At 37.6% G+C, this 15,555-nt stretch overlaps 1 protein-coding gene across 3 annotated transcripts in view; it reads right to left on the bottom strand.

Moving 5' to 3' along the window:
- Nucleotides 1–10,000: 10,000 nt before the first annotated feature.
- The window catches only part of Zdhhc15 (zinc finger DHHC-type containing 15), a 106,071-nt gene continuing 100,516 nt past the window's right edge, over nucleotides 10,001–15,555 (bottom strand). For all 3 annotated transcript variants that reach the window (XR_003850272.1, XM_008837676.3, XM_029565681.1), the window contains one exon: nucleotides 10,001–14,159. The gene's annotated coding sequence lies outside the window, so the exon portion shown is untranslated. The remainder of the gene's footprint in view (nucleotides 14,160–15,555) is intronic.

Raw genomic sequence — 15,555 nt, 5'->3', positions numbered from 1 at the left:
TTGCAATTTTCCTGAGATAATTTATGAATTTCATTAGGATCTTTCTGTAGAAAAGGTCATGACATCAATGTACAGAGATCTTTTTATGTCTTCCTTTCTAATTTGGCTGACTTCTTTTTTTTTTTTCTTAAAATGGCTAGAACTCCATTACAGTACTGAGCAAAAGTGGTGAAAGTAGATATCCTTTATTGTTATTGGTCTTAGGGAAAATAATCCTTGATGTCACCATTGGCTATCATGATAAATTTTACCACTTTATCTCAATTAATCTTTATTATTTTTTTTATTATGTATACCATGTGTATGCCTGGAGCCCATGGAGGCCAGAATCCCCTGGAACTTGAGTTACAGATGGTTGCCAGCCACCATGTGCATTCTGGGAACTGAACCCCAGTCCTCTTCAAGAGCAACCATTGCTCTTAAGTGCTGAGCCATCTCTCCAACCTCTCAGTTAATATTTTAAAAGTATATTTGGGCTGATAGGCCCAGTTTATTTTCTTTTGTTTTTAATTTTCCTTTTTAAAGTTTCAAACACTGTCCCCATATGAATTTGAAGATCAGCTAACATATTTGTAGAAAAGGGTATTGGAATATTTATATGAATCAGTTGGATATGTGGAGGGTTTTGGGTAGTATTGCCATCACTCCAATATGAAATCTCTCTAGTCATGAGGACTGGTTGTCTCTCCATTTATTTACACTTACTTACTTTATATTTACACTTACTTTTATACTTACTTACTTACTTTCCTTCTACAATATTTTCTAGTTTTTAGCATTTCTTAGAGAAACTGATTAGCATTAATTTAGCATTTCTTAGATTAATTTCCAGGTATTTCTTCTTTAGATGTGATTGTAAATGGAATTGTTCTATTTATTTCCTTTTCAAATTGCTGTTTGCTGACTTATAGAAACAAAACTAGCTCTTGCATGTTGATGTTGTACTCTATAATTTTGTTTAAATCATGTTTAATCTTGTTACTTTCTTATGTCTTCTTTGGGATTTTCTCCATACAGGATCTTACCTATGAATAAGAATATTTATTTCACTTCTTCCTTTTTCAGTTTGGGTGCCTTTTATTTTTTTGTCTAACTTTGCTTATGGTTTCTTATTTGACCCATTTCTATTTAAATACAATGTTTAATTTCTACATAATTATGAAGTTTCTGATTTTTTTTTCTGTTACTGATTTATAATTTCATTGTCTTGTCTTTATTAGATTGCTTGGGCTACTATTAGAATATCGTGGACCGATAGGCTAAACAAAAGACATTTGTTGAGTCTCTCAGTTCTGAAGGCTAGAAGTCCATTATCAAGGTACAAGTTGTTTTTTGTTGAATCTTGTCTTCCTGAATTGGACACATTCTTGCTGTGCTTCTTCTACTTTTCTTCCCGGTACTGGGGATTGAACCTAGGGCCTTGCACATGGTAGGCAAGTGCTCTACCACTGAGCTACATCCCATGCTTCCTTTTTTACTTTTTTATTTGACATTGGGTCTCACTAAGTTCCCCAAAATAGTCTTGGAGTCACTCTTGTAGCCCAGACTGACCTTGAACTTGCAGTCTTTCTGCTTCAGCTTTCCAAGTTGCTAGGATTACAGACTTGAACCTCCAGGCCCAGCTGTCTTCTATTTTTTCCAAGCCCAGGAGTCATATTGCATTCGGCCTCCATTCTTCTCACCCCATTTAATCTTAGTTAGTTTTACCCCTGCAGTACTAGGGATTAAACCTAGGGCCTTTTTCATGCTGGGCAAGAGCTCTGCTGCTTAGCCACACCTCAGTTCCCTTAATTACTATTCTAAAAGGTTTTATCTCAAAACATTGGGGATTTAGGCCTTCAGCTTATGAATTTGAGAAGGCATATTTTCGTCCATAGATAGATAACATTAGAGGTCCCTGGGGTTTTGTTTTGAAATCATCCTTTTTTTTAGTGACTTTCACAAACTGTTTTTGTATGGACTATATTCCTTGTTATGTATGGTCAGTGAAGTCACTGTTTCTTTAGCTCAGATTCAGCTAATATTTTGGTGGAGATTTTTTTTGAATAACAGGAGCTTAAAACTAAGCAGAAAAAAGTACAAAAAAAAACTCAAATCAACCCAGACACCTTTTCCAGTCTTTGCAGAATGGCTCTGGGCCAGGTTAACCCTTCAACTCTTACCAGCCTTGCACTGGACCTTGGGATAAGCTTAGATCTTTTTAGGTCTTTTCTGCTGTGTGAATCTTGTCATGAACATGCACATGACTTCTAAGTTCTACACACACATATATGAGGGCTTTTGAATATTTAAATTTTCTAAACTGTTTCCTCCAGAGTTTCCTCCCAGGTTTCAGATAGCCTGTTGTGTAAATTATCTTTTGCCTTTGGCGTCTGTAGTTTATTAATTCTTCTTGCAGTATTCTCTAGAAGTATCCACCACTTTTTTTTAACTGAGCTGCAAGTTTGTAAGAATGGAGATTAGTGTCTTGTAGCAATGTTACAATTTGCTCTCAGATGAATTAAAGGAGACACACACAGTTTGAGAGTAAGAGCTGGTTTACTTAAAGTTTTTATTTAAATTTGGGGAGCTTTCAGCCATTGTTTGTTAAGTCTGACCTCTAGGTCCTTTCATAGGCAGTTTCTGTTACCTGACTTTTTTCCCTCTCTGTATTGGTCATACTTTCGTGCTTTCTTATCTGTTTAATAATTTTAAAATTGAAGATTGGCTCTTTCAGATAATACATTGTAGACTTTTAGAGATTTTTTTTTGTTTTTTATTTTAATTTATTTTATGTGTATGAGTGTATTGCCTGCATGTATGTAAGTGCACACATGTCATCCAATGCCCATAGAGGTCAAAGAGAGCATCGGATCTCCTGGAACTGGAGTTCGGGACAGTTGTTATCCTCCATGTGGGTGCTGGGAACTGAACCCAGGTCTTCTGCAAGAGCAGTCAGTGCTCTGAACTGCTGAGCTGTCTCTCCAGCCCCAAGACTTGTTAAGTTTTTTAAAAATTTGTTTTGTAGTTTAGAAATTCAGCTGGACTATTTTAGTGAAGTCTATTTGCACTTCAGTGTGTAACATATGATGTCATTCTTTGGAGGATACTCCCTTGGGCATGGAGACAGATCCCAAGGGATGACACAATTTTAGCAAAGCTCTTTTTGACTGTCTCTTCCCCTCATAGCTCTGCTAAGCATCTAACTCTGTACTATATTTGATAATGTAGCCTCTACTAATTGCTGGCTTGATTGCTGCAACCTCAGTGATAAAATGTTCTGTGGTCTTATTTATTAAATTTGTTATTTTTGCAGCAGTAGGCTTTGGTCATCTGGTGGGGTGTGTGTGTTGCTGGATTTTGAATCCTGAGCGTCATGGATGTGCTCTACTACTGAACTATACCACCAGTCCTGAAAATTTCAGTTTTGTTTCTATGATGGGAAGGCTTTTATTCACTATCTCTCTCCCTGATTTTTTCTGGTATATAGTTTAGCTTGTTGCTCTAATGTGGAGCTGTCGCCTCCCCCTAATTGCTTACTATGAAAATCTTCTATTTTTCAGAGCTAGGGATCAGACCTGGGGCTTCACACATGCTAGGCAAGCATTCTAAGGCACATCCCTAGCCCCTTTATTTTTAAAAGAATACTTTTACTCTTGAGTTTCCCTATATTATATTCCCTATGTTTTTGGGCCGTTTGTGCTTAGAGTGTCTCCCCTTTGGGTCAAACATCTCCACTATCTCTTCATGGAAAGTGGTCATCCGTAGAGAAAGCACTGCTTCATGGCTGGTTGGGGATAGTAGACTCTAAGCTTGCTTCTAATGTGCAGCCTCTGCTGAATGAGCAAGCTTGTGTGCGGGTGGTGGGGCACTGATAATCTCAGTTTGCCTTGCCTGATTCAGGACTTCTACTCCATGTACTCACAGATAGCGTCCTATAGTTATAAGCCCTTTTTACCTAGTACAGAGCTCACATGGATCTGAGGTGTGTGAAGAGAAGTGTTAGTGGCCTGCCTCACCAGAGCTGATATTGGAAACTTCACTGTTAATTGAAGGGATAAAGGGAGTCCCTGTATTCCTGTCTGTACCCATATGGGGTAGGACTTAGATCATGCTGAGCTGGTGGAGTGGTGCAAATGGGGCATTAGGCTATGTTTCAAATGTTCACTGTGTATAGTAGATTTCCTGTAAAGATTATTTCTTGATCTGCATACCTTCATAGAACAATTCCAAATACTGAAAATGGCTGTTTTAAAAATAATTTTACCAGTTATGGTTGGTTCTTATGCAGGGGAGAGTCTGTTGCACGCCTCTCGTCACCACCTGGAATTAATTGTATTTAGTCATCACTTCTACAAGATATTTTTCTACTCTGTCCCTTGGAGACTATCATTACACTTTTATGTTAAGAAACTTGAAGATGTCACATAGTTTACAGATTATTTTTCTCCTTTTGTGTTTAATATTAGATAGTTTTAAAACTATCACTTCCTATATGATAAAGTTCACTGATCACTTCTCTGCAGTACCTACTCAGCTAGCTTGTTTTTCCATTTCTGCAAATCTTTAACTCTGGAAGTTCAGCCTTTTATCCTCCATGTCTCTCTGTAACATATTTTTTTTTGTAATTTATTCTACCTTCTTGAACATATGTAATAGCTTCTAATGTTTTTCTACAAACAGATTGACTTGTCTTTCCTTTATTTGTCATATTTTGTGGCTCCTTGCAATGACTGATAATCTTCCTTAGGTGTCAGGTGTTGGGACTTTAACCAGGCTGAGTGCTAGATAGTTTTATTGCCACCAATATTATTGAATTTTTTTCTGGGACACCATGAGGTTACTTGTGAATACTTTGATCCTAATAAGATTTGATTTTAAGGTTTGTTGGGCAGACCTAGAGGATGCTTTAGTCTATGCACAATTTACCCTAATGTTCACTATATAATCCTTATTCTAGCCCAACGTTGTGGATGACTAGTTTTTTTCCACTCTAATAGGTGGCAAAAATAAACTGCATGAGATCCAGAGATCATTTCCCCTGCTTCTTTTCTTTGGTTCTTCTGGATTCCCACTTTAAGAATTATTATCATGTAGTTTAATCCAAGCACAATTTAAAAAGCTATTAAGACTTAAGGCATACAACTTTCACAGTCCAGTGACAAGGAGTTATTGAGTAAAAATGAGTACTATGCCTATAACAGATTTTTCTTAAAACATTTCTGACATTTAAAAACCAGTGGCAGTGTCACTAAAAATAACACTGACACGAGAAGTATTCCAAGAGCTGTCATCTTAAGATTCCTTTAATTTGATGAGAAATATTTGGTCCCCTGTTGTCGGAAGAGAGGACTGTATATAGTACCTGCTGTGTACATAGCTCACCTCTCTGATATCCTTAGAAACGACCATGCTGCTACTCATCCAACTGCTCCAGAGCCTCAGGTAATGGGATAGAGGATTATGGAAACAGCAAATTCAGAAGCACAATAAAATCAGTAATAGGTTTTGCATTAATTGATGTTTGTATTCACATTTATTTTTGTGTGGAGAGTTTTGGTAGCCTTTTCCAGATTCTAAAAGGGGTGTATGAACAAACTAATTCTTTTTTTCTTTTTTCACTCAATTTTGGCTGAAACCCTTTCTTAGAAAGCCTTCATCTACTTTAATCTCTTTTTTTGGAGCCACTAAATTTAGTTATGGTTGCTTGCATGAATATCGGTAGGGGGTTATTTACTGGAACACAGACAACTTATCAGTGGCTACACCATTGAAGAAAAGGCCACCTCTTCCCCTAGTATCCATTAACTGCCCATAGTCCTTCTGTGAAAGCTAGTTTATTTTGTTATTTTTTTGAGACAGGTTCTCATGTTACCCAGGCTGACCTTGAATTTACTATATAGATAAGGATGACCTTGAACTTTTGATCCTCCCACTTCTACCTCCCAAGTGCAAGGATTACAGTTGTGCATTACCAGCCTATGGTTTAAAATGACCTTAAATGGAGGTGAGGAGAAAGCTCTATTGCTAAAGTGCTTGCCACATAAGCATGAGGATCTGAGTTTAATCCCCAGAACTAACATAAAAAACCAGGCATTGTGGTGCATGCTTGTAATTCTAGCACTTGGTAAGTCCCAGTTCAGTGAAAGATGGCAAGATGTCTCAAAAAGCAGGGGGACTGTTCCTGATACCTGAGGTTGACTTCTAGTTTCCACATGCACATGCTTTATGTGTACATACATACACATAAAAATACACACACAACACACAATCACACTAACCTCAAATTATTTCTCATTCTCTCATTCTCCTTATTCTCCTTTTCTTTCTTGTCAACAGTTTTCACAAATGATGACTCTTGGTAGTTAGAATTATTGTGAAAAAGTAGATTAAATACATGAGATCACATTCAAGAGTCCATATAATAAATACATTTTAAAAAACGGTCAACAAAGATTGTAATGTCTTTGCAAACAGATGAATTCAAAATTGTTTTTGATTATTCTGGATGAACTGAGATTGTCCAAAAATCTTAGGTGAATAAAAAGTAGAAATTTTCATAAGATTATGATGAATATTAAAAATAACATTCTGGGTCTGGAGAGATGGCTCAGTGGTTAAGAACACTGGTTGTTCTTACAGAAGACCCGGGTTTGAATCCCAGCACCCACATGGCAGCTAATAACTGTCCGTAATTCCAGTTCCAGGGGATCCGATGGCCTCTTCTGACCTCCTTGGACATTGCACGACATGGGTGCACTTACCTACATGCAGGCAATACACGCATACACATACAATAAAAATAATAAATAAAATATAAAAAAATAACATTCTGATGTTATGGGCATGTGTCATCATATATGGATGCAGTATTCTGAGGTGGGAGAATCCCTTATGCTCAGGAGTTGGAGACCAGCCTGGACAGCACTGTGAGACCCTAAGACTCCATCTGAAAAACATAAAAGCATGAACAAAGTAAATAGGAGGTACAGGTGGTTCTGTTAAGATAATCAGACTGAAGCAGTGGTAAAATGATACAGTGATTGCAAATTTGAAGGTCTCTGTATGACTCAACAGGATAAACATTGAAGAGGTAAATAACATGTTAAAGAAAATTATAAATTTTAAAATATTTATCATTGTGTGTGTGTGTGTGTGTGTGTGTGTGTACCTGCTTATGACAAATAAAATATTTAAAAATAATGTTCTGGTGCATGTGGAAGTCAGATGACAACCTGAGAGAGTTGGTCTTCTCTGTCCAATTTATATTGTCAGTCTTGGTGGCAAGTTCCTTTACAAATAAAGACATCTTGCCAACCCAGAATTGTAAAGAATCTTTGAGGCAAAATCTTCCCATGTAGCTCAGACTGGCAATGAAGTGATGATCTGCCTACCTGCCTCAGCGTCCTGACTGCTGGAATTACAGGCTTGAGCTATCACACCCAGAAAAAACTGTAATCAAATAATCTACCCACCACCCTGCCCCACTTCTCTGTGCTGGAGATTGAATTTGGGGCCTCTTGCATACTAGGCATGCACTCTACTGCAGAGCTGTATGCCCAGGCCTTTAAAACCTTAAAAAACCCAAAAAGCAAAAAAAAACCCAAAATGTGAGATGTCTCCCCTAGGTTATACAGGCTGGCTTTGTACTTACTTTCTAGCTCAGCCAGGTCTTGCATTTGTCATCCTCTTGTTTATGTTGAGTAAGTGGGATTATAGTCTTGAGCCACCATGGCTGGCCTGCCTTAAAATGACAATTTTTTTTATCTTGAAAAAACCCCATATAGCTAGACAATAGGTTTCAAATTTAGAGAAAATGATAATCAAGTGGAGAGGGGGTAAAAAATGTTAATACTCTGTTTTCATCTTGGTTTATCTGCCTGGTTTTTCCCCTTGATAGTTTTAGAAAATCTTGCAGGACAACTAACTCCCAGAACCCTATAGCCTTGCCACATGCAGATTTGTGGTCCAGAAGCAAATTCACGTTTGCATTTATTAAGTCTCCTTGAACCACATTATTCTAATAAGTGTTTTCTAATTGTTTAGTGTGATTTATGCATGTTATGAATTTGGATTGGTAAGCGTAAATTAATAACAATTTTGATTAATTTGTCACTTACCTACATCTTATGATACTATAACAGCAAAACTTTTGCTTTCCTTGTACAGTGAGTTATGTTTTATATTCATTGAGATTCTTACATGCTTCAGCTAGATTTATTTTTGAGTTTGCCAATATTGTGAGGATCTCGGGCTAAGACTGTACTAAGTTGTAAAATTGACTTGAGTATTTCAGTTAAGGTTTATGAGGCAATTTCCTTTCAAAACTGGAAACATTCAAATATTGTTCTCAGAAAAGTTTGCTTCAGATGTACTTTTTTCTATCCAAATTTCTGGATCCTGTAGAGTTGATAGGCTAAACACTGCAACATGCTACTGTGCGGGATGAATATTTTAATATTCAAAGAGAAACTGACTAGTTTTTCAATGTCACTGCATATGGTGAGAAAATTAGATTTGAAAATTCTGTTGCTTAAAATATGAAGAAAATTCACGCCAATATGTTTGTGTCCCTGTATAAAGCATTTATATGTTTAATAGCTTTATTTTTATCTTTAAAGTTCCCTTTTGAATGTCTATACCTTAAATTTCCTTGGTAACAACCTTAACTCAGTAAGATTCTTGTATAAAGGCTTCTTTTATACCTTTTTTTATCCATAAAGAAATTAGTTATCCATTGTTTATAGTATGATGTTTCTTCATTGTGATACAAATTAGAGCTGTTTGTAGCTGATGCACTGGAATATATAAAATGGTATTTTTAGCAACGATATTTAAGGTCTTTAACTAGAACCAAGTATGTGCTTTTTTAAAGGCTTAATTGAAATAAAAGACTTTTGGTTTTGTGCCGAGTCTGACTTGTACAGGTTGGGGCTCTCCCAAATCCTTCAATTTCTCTATTATTATTTAGTCAGACACTCACCAAATTTCAGCCTGCAGTGCTATCCATTTCAATGATTTCTGCCTTCTTGATTGGCTAATTAGAGAGGAGAAGGATTTCCATTCTTTCTGTAAAGGACTCTGTGCACAAATAATGCATCTATCAAAGGAAATCTTTTTCATGTGTGATTATGTGTTTGTGAGTGTGGAAGGCAGAGGTTAATGTCACGTCTTCCCCAATCACTTTCTATATTATTATTATTGGAAAAAGGGTCTCTTATTGAACCTGTAGCTCACTGACTCATGTGGGATGGGTACTCAGCAAGCCCCAGGGAGCCTTCTGTCTGTGCTTCCCCCGCACTGGGATTATAGACATCTACCACCACACTTGACTTTACATGGGTGCTGGGGAACTGAACTCAGGTCCTCATCATGCTTGTCGGCAACCAGTTTACCAACTGAGCCATCTTCCCAGCCCTGAAGGAAAACTTCTGGGGTGCTTACTGAACTATTTATATTTTATATTTATATTTTCAACTATTTTTCTGAGTGTATAATGTATGGTTTAGGAGCAAGTAGGCTACCAGCTCCCCCCATCCCCAGGACTACTGTATTCTTTCTTTGAGTGATACACTTTTGAAGAAAAATGAACAGTTTTCAGTTTAAGAGCATGTTTAGAAACATAAAACAAAGTTTCTTCTTTCTCTTTTTTACTTATCCTAATGGCAAAGTTAAAAAAAAAAAAGGGTGTGAGACTGAGCAGAGGCAGATCATTAAGAGACATTAGCCTGGTCAGTGTTCTATCCAGAAGCCATTACTGTTAATTTTTCAGTTTTTATTCATGTGAGGACATAAGAGAAAAACACTGAATGCGTGGGAGTGGGTGTTGACAAGATGACATGTTCCAGAGGCACCTACATACCACACCACACATACCAACTGTCCTGGGGATTGAGGAAAATTCACCATTCCTCTGGGAAATGAGATGTGCAGAACCTGCCATTGGAGAGGCCTCAAGTTCTAGACTTTGTCAACATTGTTTCACAAAACCATAATATTGAAAAGATACAACAAACATGTGTACATAATTTTAATGAAAGACATAGGAAGATAAAGCTGACCAGAATTTGTCAGTATTTCTGCAGCAAGACACATGGTTTGAAGAATACTATATACAGTCACTTTAAGCAGATTGATGGAAAAAGGAATTTGTAGCAAATTGGCAACTTGAACTTAACTGCTGAGGTCCCCAGTGCCTTTAGCTTTCTGGCTCTCCAATACATTTCCTATATTATCAAGACCCAGTCCCAGTTTTCCTGCTGTGCTCCTTTGCTGATTTAGCCAGCAGGGTGAAAGCAATTATTCTTTGAATGCATCTTATTGTTCTTTTCCTTTAACCATTCCCTACTAAAAATCTATTTCCTGACATATTGAACTCATTGTATGTTTTAACTCATTCTGCTGATGGCTGTATACTAGGCTGCTCCAAAGAACACATTTAATGGTTTTGAGCACTGTTCAGAACACAGCCTTAGCCCTTTTGGAGAAAAGAACAAGTCAAGTGTTGCATGCTACTAAGAGCCACCCATTCATTATTCTATTACATAATACCCACATGCAAAAGGCTACAATAGACTATGGTACATGGCAGCTATGTTAAAGAAATGCAGATGTACCATACACTGTCAACCATTGCCTACTGATTGGATATACCTCATGAATTTTCTGAAAACAAGGGACTTTCAAAGGGATCTGATGATCTTGTTAGATGTCCTCTGTGCTACTCCACAGAACGTCTTTCAGTCCAACCTCAGTGCCTTAGCCACTCTGACAGCAAATATTTTAGAATGCATAAATGAAACATTCTTCATTTGCTGTGATTTTCAGCATTTTTTAGAGAACAGAGAATTATTCCTTTAAAATAGTTGTTCTGATAATCTGCAGCCTGCTGTGGAAGAAGTGTGTGTGTGTGTGTGTGTGTGTGTGTGTGTGTGTGTGTGTGTGTCTGTGTTCATGTCTAAGTACATGTGCACACATGTAGATATGTGATCAGACTGGAAGGGGATAAACTATGAATGACTGTTACAGTTCTATTAATTGGGGCCACCTTAACTTTCAAGTTCACAATTCAATAGTGTATATTTAATATTTTTAAAACAGACCTGATAGAATTGTGCTTAAAGTAAATATCCATTAACCTAAATGCATACACTTTGTGTAATTTGGCATAAACTTGGAAAAGCACATTCTTTTATCTGGAATAACAAGCCCTAAAATTGGGCTCTATAGGTACCACAGGAGATTGTGGCACTGGCTGATGCCATCTAGTGTGAAATATATATGTCATACAGGGCTCATGAGGGAAAGAGGCACATACTGCATTAGAAAATAAAGAGCTGTATAAACTGCATACATCACGATTTTGGAGAAAGCAGACAGGACTCTTGATCCTGTTCTCTTTGTTCTCAGTGTTCTAAGCTGCTCCATGGTAATTCCTGTACTAGGAAGCCAAGCCACTTTAACAGTCGGCTGGACAGTATAAACTGTGAGCATATCTATGTGCTTTTCAGGGGCACTTTATCACTTTTATTCTTAATTTCAGGACAAATAATTTCATTCTGTCTCGTTCTAAGGACATTATTGGAAGAAATAGAGCAACATCAACAGAGTACTCTAGGCTTTTCAAGAAAAAAAAAAGCAGCAACAACAGCATGGAAGAAAAGAATGAATCCTATTAATTTGCTCAGAAATACTGTAATGGTTAACCTTTTCATTCCAGTCCTACAAATAAAAACAAGTAAGAGCACTAGGGAGTTACATAGCACCTTTCAGCTATAGGACCTTAATAATGAGTTATCTTCATTTTGCAACAGGGGAAGAAGAGTACCAAAAACTGGTCAGGGCATGCTGATGATGAAACAAGCCACTCTGTTTTCTTAATCAATAATAATCTACAGTAGTAGGTATAGAAATTATCTATGGATAGGGATATTATCAATGTCTGTAAACTAGTGGGATCAAGATATTAAAGCAAGAATAGCGTTTCCCTCCGCCCCTCCCCCCCAAGCACCCAGAGAAAACCCTGATTTATTTAGTCTTTTGGAGACAGTATAGGTCTTTAAGACACTACACAATCAGTTTGCATTACCTGAGCTTTCCCCTCCCAGTGCTTCATTGTTGTTTAATAACACTGTCTTTTGTGACATGAGTTCTGTGAAGACTGAACGATAATACACTCTGTGCATTAGAGAATTTCCTGGTGCCTTTCCAATTTTGAATCATGGATAGCAGCTTCTGTACCTATACTCTTGGCAGAAGATAAAAGATGGGGGCAGGGGAGATTTCTTTGATGCGCTCCGGCTGTGGAATAGGTGCTGCTGCCCCTCCCTGCTTTAGAGGAAAGTACATATTCTTAGGACTAGAAAGCAAGACTTGTGGACCATAAAACCACGTGGATGGCCAAATATACTTTCAAGAAAAATCTAGACAAGTGCTTTAGAAGGATCATGGAGGGGAAAGTTCTTCCCATGTGAATACATACGATTTCATCATGAAGCCAGTGTGCACAGTCTTCAAGGCTGCTCCTTACTTTAGCTTCAGAAGCAGTTCCTAGCCCCAATAGATTTATTCATGTCTAATATTTTCTCAAATGAAATGCTGACCACAATCTGTTCACTTGATGCTAAATGTCTCACCTTGTCTAAAATTACCTAGGAGTTCCCAATGGACAGATTTGGCTGTTGTTTTAAGTTGCTGGATCACTTTCCCTCTTAGTTGCACTGGAGCCCCAATACGGATTTGTTTGTGCCAGGCAACTCTTTTTTATATTCGGAGGCATTTTAGAGAGGATAATTTAGTAAACCCAACCATGTCTTAAGAGTTCAATTCCTTGATATCTGTGAGATGCCTCTAACTCCCACTGATCTCTGTTAAGAGTTCCGGCTTTTATTGTCAGCAGCTGGGCATTAGAGTGCTGGTTGGAAAATGAAAAACATCAATACTCTTAGGTATTATTATAAAGAAGCAGCATTAGTGTCCATACTTATCGATCCAGGCACTAGGGCTGAAAGAAAGGCTGGTTATAAATAAACGGGGAAATGGATGTAAACTATCCTAATGGCTGAGCTGCCACTGAAGCTTAAAAAAGAGGACTGGAATATTACTGTTCACTTAACTCTGGACAGTAACCCCTGGTGTGAAAACACAAACCTTCGGGTAAATCCCCAGGCTAATGTCAGATGTGAAACTTTACCTTCTTGTACAGTATTTTAATTATACCTGAAAATCGCCCTTAAATCCCTTTACAAAACTGATGGTCCATAACTTAGGCTTATAGTATTTCTTCCATTATAAAAGTAATTTATAAAGGCTAAAATAAAACTATATAGCAGAGAAATGAATAAAATAGAGAATTTTACCATAACCTTGCATTAAAGGTCTTTAAAACATTATTTCCCCCTCCTTTTTTGTTTATTTTGTCAAGATAGGGTCTCACTATGTAACCCTGGCTCTGCCTCCCAAGTGCTGGGATGACAGGCATGCACCATCATGACTGGTCTTAAAACACTGTTAGGCTTACTAAAGTCAAAGTCTGTTTTGATTTGGTCTTTCTTACAAGCTTTCAGGAACTTCTGTGATAGGACAGTTTTGGACCATTGTTCAAGTCTCAACTTTAGGACCTTGGTATTTATAAACTCCAGATACACGATATAGGGATGGTTCGAAGCTTATCAAATATTTAAATTCCTACTTAGAGAAAAGCATGATTAAATACAAGCCTCAGTTTTTAAAACTTGATTTTTGGCAAAATTCTGTATCGATATACTGCACATACACATGTATATAAATGTCCATGAACATAAGCAGCAAATGTGTGCTGACTCCCCTCAACACCGAAAAAACCTTGTAGAGAGACATGACTAATGGTCTTTCATCAGGGAATCAAAGACTCCAGCACAGTCTTCTGAATTCCCTCTTAGCTCACGTGATGAATCTAAAAACATTTAGGCTTTCATGGACTAGGGTAGGTAAGAAAGAAAAGCTGGCTTGAAGTAATTGTTTTCAGATTGAATTCAGTCAGAAAAGTAAATAATATGTAAAGTCCTGAAATATCGGCACAGTAAGTATTTGACCGAACACTTCCAAACTGTGAAGCTTTCAATCCAACATGGTGACTTATTTTGAGGATTAGAATGGTTCCCAGCATTGAAGTCTGTAAGCCTTGTGGGAGATGGTGGTTCCTGGGAATGAAAAGAAAAAAAAAATCACAGGTGAGCTGAACAATGGTAAATGATCACAAGGTGACATGTATTTGATAATAATATGCAATTGTTAAAGATTATTTTATGAAAATATGCTTTTTTAAAGAAAGATGGCTCAACAGGTAAAGGCACTTGCCACCAAGCCGGATACCCTGTTTGATCCTTGGGATTCACGTGGTGGACGGAGAGAACAAATTCCTGCAAATTGTCCTCTGTCCTCAACCTGTGCACTGTGGCATATATGTGTCCACACATACACACACACAAACAGACAGACATAAAGACACAATAAATAGGTATAAAACATAAAAAACCAATACATCTCATTATAGAATACTTTGAAAATATAGAAATGGCTTATCCTGGTTTCCTTTCTGTTGCTTTGATAAAACATCCTGACCAAAATTGAGATATGGGGAAGAAAGGATTTATTTTAGCTTACAATTCCAGGTTATAGTTCATCACTAAAAGGAAGTTAAGGCAGGAACTCAAGCAACTAGTCACATTACATCCACAGTTAAGACCAGAGAGAAATGAATGCACTCATGTTACCTGCTTGCTTGTTGCTTGCATCGCATGCTCAGAAGTTTTCTCTACTCTTAATGCAGTCTAGGGTCCAGCCCATGAAATGGTATAGTCTTCAATGCCCTGGGTCTTCATATGTTATTAACAATCAAGAAAATCCCTCCCCCCACATGCACACAGGTCAACCTGATCTAGGTAATTCCTCATTAAAGCTCTCTTTCCAGGTACTTCTAGGTCTTGTCAGGTCACCAGCTAAAACTAGCCAGCACATGGCTGGCTTTCTACTTACCCTCATTGTCATTCATTCAGCCAAGAAGTATATATTGATTGCTTACCACCTGTCAGGCACTGTGCTAAGGGCTGGTTACAAAATGTTAGCAAGACTTAAACCACTGCCCTTAAGGAACTTGAAATTCAGTGTGGGAGACAGACAAGTAAATAGAGCATTACAATACACAGTCAAAGTCTCTTCTAAAAATATTATGGTGGCCAGATAAACTGATTTGTTTTTACTCTTGAGGTCATTTGAGGATGTATGTCCTTAAACACCCAAAAGGGAAGTATAACCAAAGATTAAAGGGGCCAATATAATTTCATAAGAGCATACATATATATAGCTAAAAGTTACTTGACAAACAGCAAAGCCAGACAGGCGATACCTTTAGTCGAGTTGTCGGCCAGGATGGATAAAGGCTCTTCCAGATAGTAACCCAACACACTACTGGAAAAATGAACAGCAGACCCCAATTCTATCCAAAGGAATGCTGACAATGGATTGCCGTAGATGAGGAACAGCTGATCCTCCTGGAACAGGGACCTCTGGCTGACTAGATTTACCAGAAGGGCAGAT

The sequence above is a fragment of the Nannospalax galili genome, unplaced genomic scaffold, assembly GCF_000622305.1.
Source record: "Nannospalax galili isolate Female #2095 unplaced genomic scaffold, S.galili_v1.0 scaffold238, whole genome shotgun sequence".
Classification (NCBI taxonomy): domain Eukaryota; kingdom Metazoa; phylum Chordata; class Mammalia; order Rodentia; family Spalacidae; genus Nannospalax; species Nannospalax galili.
The sequence above is the reverse complement of the archived record's forward strand: the minus strand, read 5'-3'. Positions and strand labels throughout refer to the sequence as shown.